We start from the raw sequence: 9811 nt of genomic DNA on the forward strand, positions 1-9811 counted from the left end.
CCGTCAATATTTTTTTTAAAATATTTCAAATTTTTTATTTTTACACCACCCCCACCCAAGCCACCCCGTGAATTTAAAAAAATTGTTTTTAAAAAATATCTCAAATTTTAAAAAATTTCATTTTTTACGCCACCCCCATCAAAAAAATTTTTAAAAATATTTCTATTTAAAAAAAATCATTTTTTATGCCACTCCTACCCCATCCTCCAGCCTCCACCCCCTCTCACCCCGCCACCCCATAAAAAAAATTCTAAAAGAAATTGTTTTTGAAAAATATATTCCTGAGTCGAAAGTCTGCGTCAGATCACAGGGTCAAATTTTGGAACGGTGCTCGGAGTCTTGTCCTAGTTTGGGCTTCAAGGACGGGTCCTAGACCAATTATCAGGGTTGATTTTCGGATTAGAAATTATTTTCCTAAAAAGGATTTTCTAGTCTCAAGCCAAAAATAAAAGATATTTTTGGAAAATATTTTTCATTCACCAACCAACATTAAAAACTATTTTCCAGAAAATATTTTCTATTCACCAACCAAACATGAGAAAATAAGTTAGACATCCACTTGTTTTCCAAGAAAACATTTTCTTCATACCAAACACACCCTATAGGTAAATTGAGAAAGAAAAAAAAACTTTAAATTTTGTCTTGAATTTTTATGATAAATAATTCGGAAAAACTAATTTTAAAAATCACGATAAATAATTTGAGACGGAGAAAACATGTCCTGGGATCTGTATACTGTAATGCTAAAGCTGAACACATTAATTTTGGTGTGTCCACAATTTGCAATGCAAGTACCCAAATCAGAGACACATTAATATACAGCAAGCAGCCTTTTTTTTTACTTCATGAATGCCAAAGTATTAATGCAGTGCTTGCATACAGTATCCATGAATACTTCTTACTATTTCAAGGGACAAAATTAATTGTCAACAACAATTGACGATAACAAAATAATAATAATAATAATAATAATAATAATTAATACTCCCTCCGTCCCATTTTATGTGGCACCATTTCCTTTTTGGTCAGTCCAAAAAAGAATGTCACATTTCCTTATATGGTAAGTATTTAAAGGTACAATTCCTCTTTTACCCTTGTTAGTCCCACTTAATCTTAAAATAATACTCCCTCCGTCCCATTTTATGTGGCACCATTTCCTTTTTGGTCAGTCCAAAAAAGAATGTCACATTTCCTTATATGGTAAGTATTTAAAGGTACAATTTATTTTTTATCCTTGTTGGTCCCACTTAATCGTAAAATAATACTCCAATACATTTATGAGGAGAGAGAAAAGTGAGTCTACTTTTTAAAGGGCAATTTGGTAAACATTTCAAAGTCTTCATTTATTTCTTAAACTCCGTGCCCGGTCAAATGTTGCCACATAAAATGGGACGGAGGGAGTACTCCAATACATTTATGAGGAGAGAGAAAAGTGAGTCTACTTTTTAAAGGGCAATTTGGTAAACATTTCAAAGTCTTCATTTATTTCTTAAACTCCGTGCCCGGTCAAATGTTGCCACATAAAATGGGACGGAGGGAGTAATTAATTAACATGATATACACATGTAATACATGTATATTACAATTAGGAAAAGGGGTTGATACATATATCGCTCAATTTTGTCATTTAGAGTTGATATATCATCGTTATAAAAGTGGCTCATAGATATCCCTACTGTTATACAAATGACTCACATATACTATTTTTCTCTAATGGAAGTGAAAAAATTAATATTTTAATTTAATTTTTAATTATTTTTTAAAGAAAATATAATTCATATGGTATATTTAATCCTCTTCACACGTATTTTTTTTTTACTTTTTTCAACGACTAATTTAAATTTATTATTTTGATGGTCAAATTTATTTATGTTTCACTAGTTTTCTTGTAAGATTTATTATTGATGTCCTAATTTTTTTACAAATACAAAAACTAAATTACAATATATCCAAAAAATAGTTTTTAATTATAATATAGCCACAAACAATTAGTATTAATTTGTTTCTTTACACTAACGAATGAAAAAAAGAAGAAGATAAAATAAGAATAAGAAACTCAAATAATGATAATCAAAGAAGTTAACAAATAATTTATGTATGAAAAATGATTAAAATATATCTGAAACTTTGCTAGAAGGATCATCATATATACCCCTACATGATTTTTAAAAAAATTAAAAGTCAAAAATACAAATTTAAAACTATTTTTTTTCACTTCCGTTAGATAAAGGGTATTTTTGAGCTTCTTTTGTAACGGTAGGAGTATATGCGAGTCATTTGTATAACGGTAATGATATATATGAGTCATTTTCATAACGAAGGGTATATCAACTCTAAATGGCAAAACTGAGGGGTATAGCAGTCCCTTTTCCATCAAAAGGGTACTAGCGGAAACTAACATTTAGTTTTTGTCCTAAAATATTTTCTTAAAGGGTGTATCATACCCCCAACAATTCACTTAATATGAACTAGAAGGAGTAATAATAGTAGTAGTTATATAATCCATAATATTTTTTTTAATGTGTTTTGTTCTAATTAAATGACGAGATATACACGTTCAACACACATATACTAAAATTATAAAAACAAATATGCTCCGATTTAAATGAACATAGTATTACATATATTGTAACTTCAATTACAATATTATATCCTTTTTTATACAATCTTTTATATTAATGTGAAATTGGGAGAAGGAATATATATCCAGCACCAATTTTGCTCTTATATTTTTGTGTGCAAGCAAGTATCTTCTTTGATAATTAGCATGTATTATTTATCAAGTAAAATTATTATATACGAAACTTTTTATCAATCGGAGCATCAATCCTCACAACTAACTAACCAAAATACCAATAGTCTATATCCTATCATTACATTGTTTATAGCTTTTACGTAAAAATTCATAGTAAATAACTTCTTGTCTAGCTTACTCTTCACGAACCCTCGAACATGAATTTATTGAATAATTTTTATCGAACTTCTTTTTCTTTCGATGCTAAAAAGTATACATGAAAATTAATTTATTTATTTTTAAGAAAAAAGGTATACAAAAATTCCGTTACCGGGAATCGAACCCGGGTCTCCTGGGTGAAAGCCAGATATCCTAACCGCTGGACGATAACGGATTTGTGTTATCAATTGGTAAAAGATAAATTATATTTTAACTTAATAGTATAATTTATTACTCCTTCCGCTACAATTTGTATTTGACTCGGTATAAGTTACGAAGAAAAAATAACTTTTAAAACTTGTGGTCTAAATTGAGTCATTAATATTTATATTACTATATAAATATTTTTCATTAAAGGTAGAAAGTTCAATTTGTATGTTACTTTTTTCTTTCTTTCTAAAACTGATCCACAAGCAAATAATTTCACATAAATTAAAACAAATAGAGAGTACTCTATACTAAAATTCCTATTAAATCATGTGATGTAGTAATTTGAAATTAACCCAAAAGAAACTTTAGTGTGTGTTTGGATATTACAGAAAACTTGTTTTCATATTAGGTTGGTCAATGTATTTGAAAAATATTATTTATTTTGAAAAAAAAACTTAAATATTAGGAAAATAACTTTCTTGGCGAAAGTAGCTTAAGAGATTTGTAAATCACCGTCACAAAAAAAATTAGTTTTTTTAAAGAAAATAGTTTCAAAAAGAAATCGTGTTGCCTTTACACCAAATGCACCCTTAGTTTGATTTCAATTTGGTATGGTTAAATTTATTTCCTGTTTCATCAAAGTTATATTTACTTTCTCCGTTTCATTTAAATTATCATTTTAGCTCAAAATAAGTGTATTGAAATGACTGTTTTTTTTAAGAATCTAAGACTAAATGTGGTTTTTGTTTTTAACTATACCTCTAATATTAAAGAAAAATGTATGATGTTTAAGAAAGAAATAATAATCTTCTCTCGTTAATTATGTATAACTTCATAAATTACATCTCGTATTTATTATTTCTTAATAAACAGTAGAAAATTAAAAAGTTCCGTTACCGGGAATCGAACCCGGGTCTCCTGGGTGAAAGCCAGATATCCTAACCGCTGGACGATAACGGATTTGTGATTCAAGTAAGTCGAGTAAAATGTACTAAGATAGCAAAATTAAAGTCCTATTAAATCATGTAATTTATTTATTCAAAATTAATTCAGAAGAAACTTTACGAGAGATTTTTATTTTTTATATTTGTCTAATTAAAATATTTTGGATAATTGTTTCTTCATATTTGATTGATTAAAATACTTTTGGAGGATAATTTCCTTAGAAAAATGACGACTTTGGTGATTGAAGTAGGGAAAACAAAGTTTTATGAGTGGCGTAACACATTAATTATCTCCTTCCACCCGCTTCTTAGTCAACTCCACTCTGAGGCTCCAACTGTCATTCTTGCCACCGACATTTTCGCCGCCATTTACACCGACATTTCCATTGTCTAGAGCCATCAAAACGGGCTTAGCCCATGGGCCCAGCCCGACCCAACCCGTTATTGGGGTAGGGTTGGGATATAATTTTTCAAGCCCATTTAAAACTAGGGCTTATAAGCCCAACCCATATAAGCCCTTGGCCCTTGAGGCTTGATCGGGGTCGGCCCATGGGCCAAAACTTTTTATTTAAGGGTAACTTACAATAATCTCACTAGTATATAATCTAATTACTTAAATACAAACTATGTTGTAATATTATGAATCTTACCAGATTTTGGTACGTCCAGATACATGTATCTCGGAATATATGAATTCAAAATTAGGTTAATTTGTTCTAGATATACTCTATCCAAGTAAATTCGCATGTATCTAGGATACATAGACAAATTCGTGCCCTCACTTCCCTCCCATCTTGCTTGTCACTCTCTTATCTCGCTCACGTATCTTGTATGCGAGATACATGCTAATTACACTAGATTTTTTGCTAGTGTTATTGAAACAACACCATTCTTTATCATATTTGATTTGAAAATTTTCTCATTTTCTTGATGTTATAGATTTATAAGTTTGAAAAGAAAAAAAAAGAAAAAAAAAAGGCTAGCCCGCCTCAGCCCTCGGCCCTTCTAGGGTTGGGTTGGGTTGAACATTTTCAGACCCTTCCAAATGAATGGCTGGCCTGCCCTAGCCCTTCAAATTCCTTGGCCCGCAAGACTTGGGCCCGGTGGGGCTGAGCCGACCCTTTTTGACAGCTTTACCATTGTCATTCCCGCCGCCATTTCCACCGATATTTCCGTTGTCATTCCCGCCGTCATTTCCACCGACATTTTTGTTGTTTTCTAAACCGACATTTCCGCCCCCGTTTCACCAACATTTCTGTTATATTCTCCACCGACATTTCCGCTGTCATTCCCGCTTCCATTTCCACCGACATTCCTAGCCGCCACTTCCGCCGCCATAACGTTTGCATTTATTATATATAAATCTTTTAAAACAAAACATATTTTTGTTTACTTATCGAATATCAAAACCTAAATTTAAAAACCATCAATACACCAAAAATGATCTTTACCACTAATTAATTAACAACAATAGTCTAAGTGCCGCTCAATATGTTATTTTAGAGACAATTAACACTCTTCGTAAATGTCTTTAAAACCTATAGCGACATTAGATTCAATGACAATTAACTAATGCTAAATGCTTTAACACTCTTTGTTAATGTGCATAATTATTACCGCTAAAAGTTGTTTTTGTTGTAGTGTTAAAGTATTTTCTTTTCAACAATTTTTTTTTTTTAGTTGCTTCTTCAAAAACCCTTACGTCATGGCTGATGCCACAATGACATCATGCAAAATAAACAATTTCTCAATCAATAAAAATGTCTTTTTTAATTAATAAATTGGTTGCTCAATTGAGTCAATAGTCATATAATTTAGTTACAAAGTCATTAACTCACAACAAATTTTTACTGTCTTTTCTCTCAAATTTCTTTACAAACTCATCTCTAAGACTCAAAGCCAAAGAAAAATATAATGCTTAACTTGTTTTTTCTTAAAATGGAGTTGGGAGATGGTTGGGAATTTAGGATTATATATGCACAAATATCGAGGCTGCACCTTGCATGAAATACACTTGTTTAACTTTGACTAATGACTTTTAACCCAAAAAAAAAACTAATGACTTAACCAAAAAGGAAAAAAAAAAACTAATTTGACAATATTTAGAAGAAAAAACAATTCGAAGTGCACAAGGTCAAATTTGTTAAATTTATAGATAATTATTTTTAAATAGATTAATTTTTTCAAAATAACTACTCTCTTCATTTATTTTTACTAGTCTGGTTTGAACTTTGCATAATATTTAAGAAATAGCAGTAATTGTATATAGATGTTTTATCACGATATTCATATTAATTAATGTTTAGTCTTAAGTTTTGATTAATGATTTAAGAAATAAGTAACTAAAATAGAGTAAGTAATGTTTTTAGTTTGAGTTTACTAATACTCACTCATTCTTATAAAGTAAAAATATTTTTACGAACTCATCCTTAATTAAATAATACTTATTTAATATAATTTCTCGATTACATAAAAAATCACTTATCTAAATAGAAGTAAAATTGAAAGGAAAAAATAAATATATTCTTATTATGTAAATTATCATTTATTCTGAACTAAAATGAAAAAAATAAAAACATTACTTGTTATGAAACATAAAAAGAATTTTATACACGTTATTTGCTTGAAAACTATATCCTTTATTATATTGCCAAATATATCTACTAAATGATCTATACAACTCTCTAAGAAAAAATTTCACTTAGAAATCGTATTATATGTGCATAATCAAGTTAAACATGAACATTTAATCTTTTTCACTGCTTCATCCAATTAGTTTGAATTGGATGCACAAATTACAAAAATTGAATATCACATGCTTGAATACAAAGATTATAAAATGTTTAGATTCTTTCACACGATTGAGATGCACGTGTGTAGTCAAACTCTTTCATTACTTTACTTGATTATTTCAATAGAAAGCATAAATTACTTTACACGTGCATAGTCAATTTTTTTCAGTACTACTTCGCATGTTCATAGTCAATCGATCTTTTATACGTGCATGATAATCGAGTTACATATGTATACTTTATCTCTTTCACTACTTCACTTGATTAGTTTGAACTAAATGCACAGTTTACAAAAATTAACTTTTATGCACTTGTTTTAGCTTCTTCTACACGAGTTACACGTGCATAATCAGTTTCTTTCACTATTTCATTCGTGCATAGTCAAATCTCTTTTACACGTGCATAGTCAATTAAGTTATGCGTGCATATTTAATCTATTTCACTATTTTTTCGAATTAGTAATTTATGCACTTATGTTAGCTTTTTTACACGATGCACACGTGCATAATCAGTTTTTTTCACTACTTCATCCGTGCATAGTCAATCTCTTTTACACGTGCATAGTAAATTAAGTTACGCATGTTCATTTAATCTTTTTCACTATTTTCCTGGATTAGTAAACTGAATGTACAAATTATAAAATCAAATTATTGTGCTTGTTTAGGCTCTTTCAGACGATTCATATGCACGTGTGTGTAGTCAAACTCTTTCATTACTTCGCCTGATTATTTCAACAGAATGCAAAAATTACAAAAATCAAGTTTCACATACTTATTTAGGCATTTTCACATCATAAATATAATTTTTACCAATTATCTTTATTAATGTAAATAAATAATCAATTAAATATATAAAAATTATCTTATGACATCACATGCACAATTTTTTTTATTTATCTTAAGACATTCAATTAAATATATAAAAATTATTAATTTAGAATCGAGAAACATCATAATAGATTGACTCGAATTCTGAACTTGGTCATACTTAAGTTTCAAATTTTGAATTTGCCTCAACATCCTCACGTGCATAATCAATTTCCTTCACTAGTTCATTCGTGCATAATCCATCTCTTTTACACGTGCATAGTCAATTGAGTTACACATGCATATTTAATCGCTTTCACTATTTCACCAGATTAGTTTGAACTTAATGCACGAATTACAAAAAATAAATTTCATGCGCATTTTCAACTCTTTAACACGATTCGCACGTGCATAGTCAATTTCTTCACTACTTCATCCGTGTATAGTCAAATCTCTTTTGCACGTGCATAGTCAATTGAGTTACACGTGCATATTTAATTTCTTTCACTATTTCACTAGATTAGTTTAAACTGAATGTACGAATTACAGAAATTGGTGTATGCTTTTAGGCTTTTTCACATGATTTAGATGCACGTGTGTAGTCAAACTCTTTCATTACTTCACCAGATTACTTCAACAGAATGCACGAATTACAAAAATCGAGTTTCACATACTTGTTTATGCTCTTTCACACGATTTAGATGCACGTGTGTAGTCAAATTCTTTCATTACTTCACCAGATTACTTCAACAGAATTTGACCACTTATCTTTATGAATATAAATCATTAACCAACATCCTTAAAAAAAATAAAAAATTTGCAATAATTTACTTTTAGAGTAGGCATATATAAGTATATTCTTGTTTTCACAATTCATGAAAATTGATCAAACAACAAATAGGTACACCAAAAACAAAAATTAACTATGAAATATGTCATTATTTTAACACTAAAATATTCGTAATTAACAAAAAAATATTTAAGAATTCATCGCTAATTTATTATTAAATAAAAAATAATAATCTTTAATTATTTAATGATAAAAATTATTTGACACTAATTCGAGTACTCTAATTAAAAAAAATCAAACTTCGAGAAGCTTCTTAGCCGTAATTTTCACTTAATTAATTCAAATATTGTGTTTGACCGAATCTAATAACTTTAGTCTAATTTCTTTATTATTCTAAACGCATTCATTAAATATGTACAAATTATTAATTTTGAATTGAGCAACATAAAAAGTTGACCCGATTTCTGAACCTAGTCATACTTACGCTTCAAATCTTGAATCCACCGCGACACCTACTCACATAAACATACACACTCTTCTTACTCTTTCTTGAACCCACCCCACCCCCACCCACCACCCCCTCCTCAAGGATTGCAATAATAACACTCTTACTACATTTAATGCAACTTCACCATCTCTACTTCACACCTTTCCTCAATTTTTATTTTCTCTTCTTCATAGCTTTCTCCTCCAATTCTCAAAATTCCTCTTTTTATGTCCACACGAGGGAAGCCCTCTACTCTTTTCATTTTTAATTTGTCCTTTTTCATAAATAGTCAAACTTAGTTCATGCCCAAATCTTGACTTGTTTCACTATAAATAAAGCCCTCCCCCTTTCACTCTCCACACACAAAATCTCAATAGCTCTTTCTTTCTTTTGAGAGCTTCAATAGTAGCAAGAAAGAGCTTCACTTCACTTGTGTATGTCTATATAACCAACAAAGTCATTTCTTTCATTTTTTTTTCTCCTTTTAGATGCATTTATATGTCTATATACCAAACAAAGTCATTTCTTTCATTTTCTTTTCTCCTTTTAGATGCATTTAAACAGCCAACCTCAACTGTTTGGTGCTGAGGTGTAGCTGTTGTTGTTGTAGATGCATATGTTTAATCGAGTTTTTGTATCATCATGCTTGTTTTAATTAATTTACACACACCATATAAATGTTTATATGTGTGTATGTATATGTATACTTACTCATATGGCTCCTACAAATTCTTTTACTTGTAGCATCGATTTCATTGTATTTTTTTTTGTTTTGCTTATGGTTTTTAAGGTTGGTTGATAATCTATATAAGTATACATTATTTTTTTTAAATCAAGAAACACATGAACAATGAGGAGTTGGGCAACGATCCCCATGTATATATATATA

At 29.6% G+C, this 9811-nt stretch overlaps 2 non-coding genes across 2 annotated transcripts; both read right to left on the reverse strand.

Moving 5' to 3' along the window:
• Nucleotides 1–3056: 3056 nt before the first annotated feature.
• On the reverse strand, nucleotides 3057–3128 carry TRNAE-UUC (transfer RNA glutamic acid (anticodon UUC)). Its single transcript has one exon. It is a non-coding gene; the product is annotated as a tRNA-Glu (tRNA).
• Nucleotides 3129–3991: 863 nt separating this feature from the next.
• On the reverse strand, nucleotides 3992–4063 carry TRNAE-UUC (transfer RNA glutamic acid (anticodon UUC)). Its single transcript has one exon. It is a non-coding gene; the product is annotated as a tRNA-Glu (tRNA).
• Nucleotides 4064–9811: the final 5748 nt, after the last annotated feature.

Source organism: Solanum tuberosum, unplaced genomic scaffold (assembly GCF_000226075.1).
Source record: "Solanum tuberosum cultivar DM 1-3 516 R44 unplaced genomic scaffold, SolTub_3.0 scf00140, whole genome shotgun sequence".
In the NCBI taxonomy this organism is placed as follows: domain Eukaryota; kingdom Viridiplantae; phylum Streptophyta; class Magnoliopsida; order Solanales; family Solanaceae; genus Solanum; species Solanum tuberosum.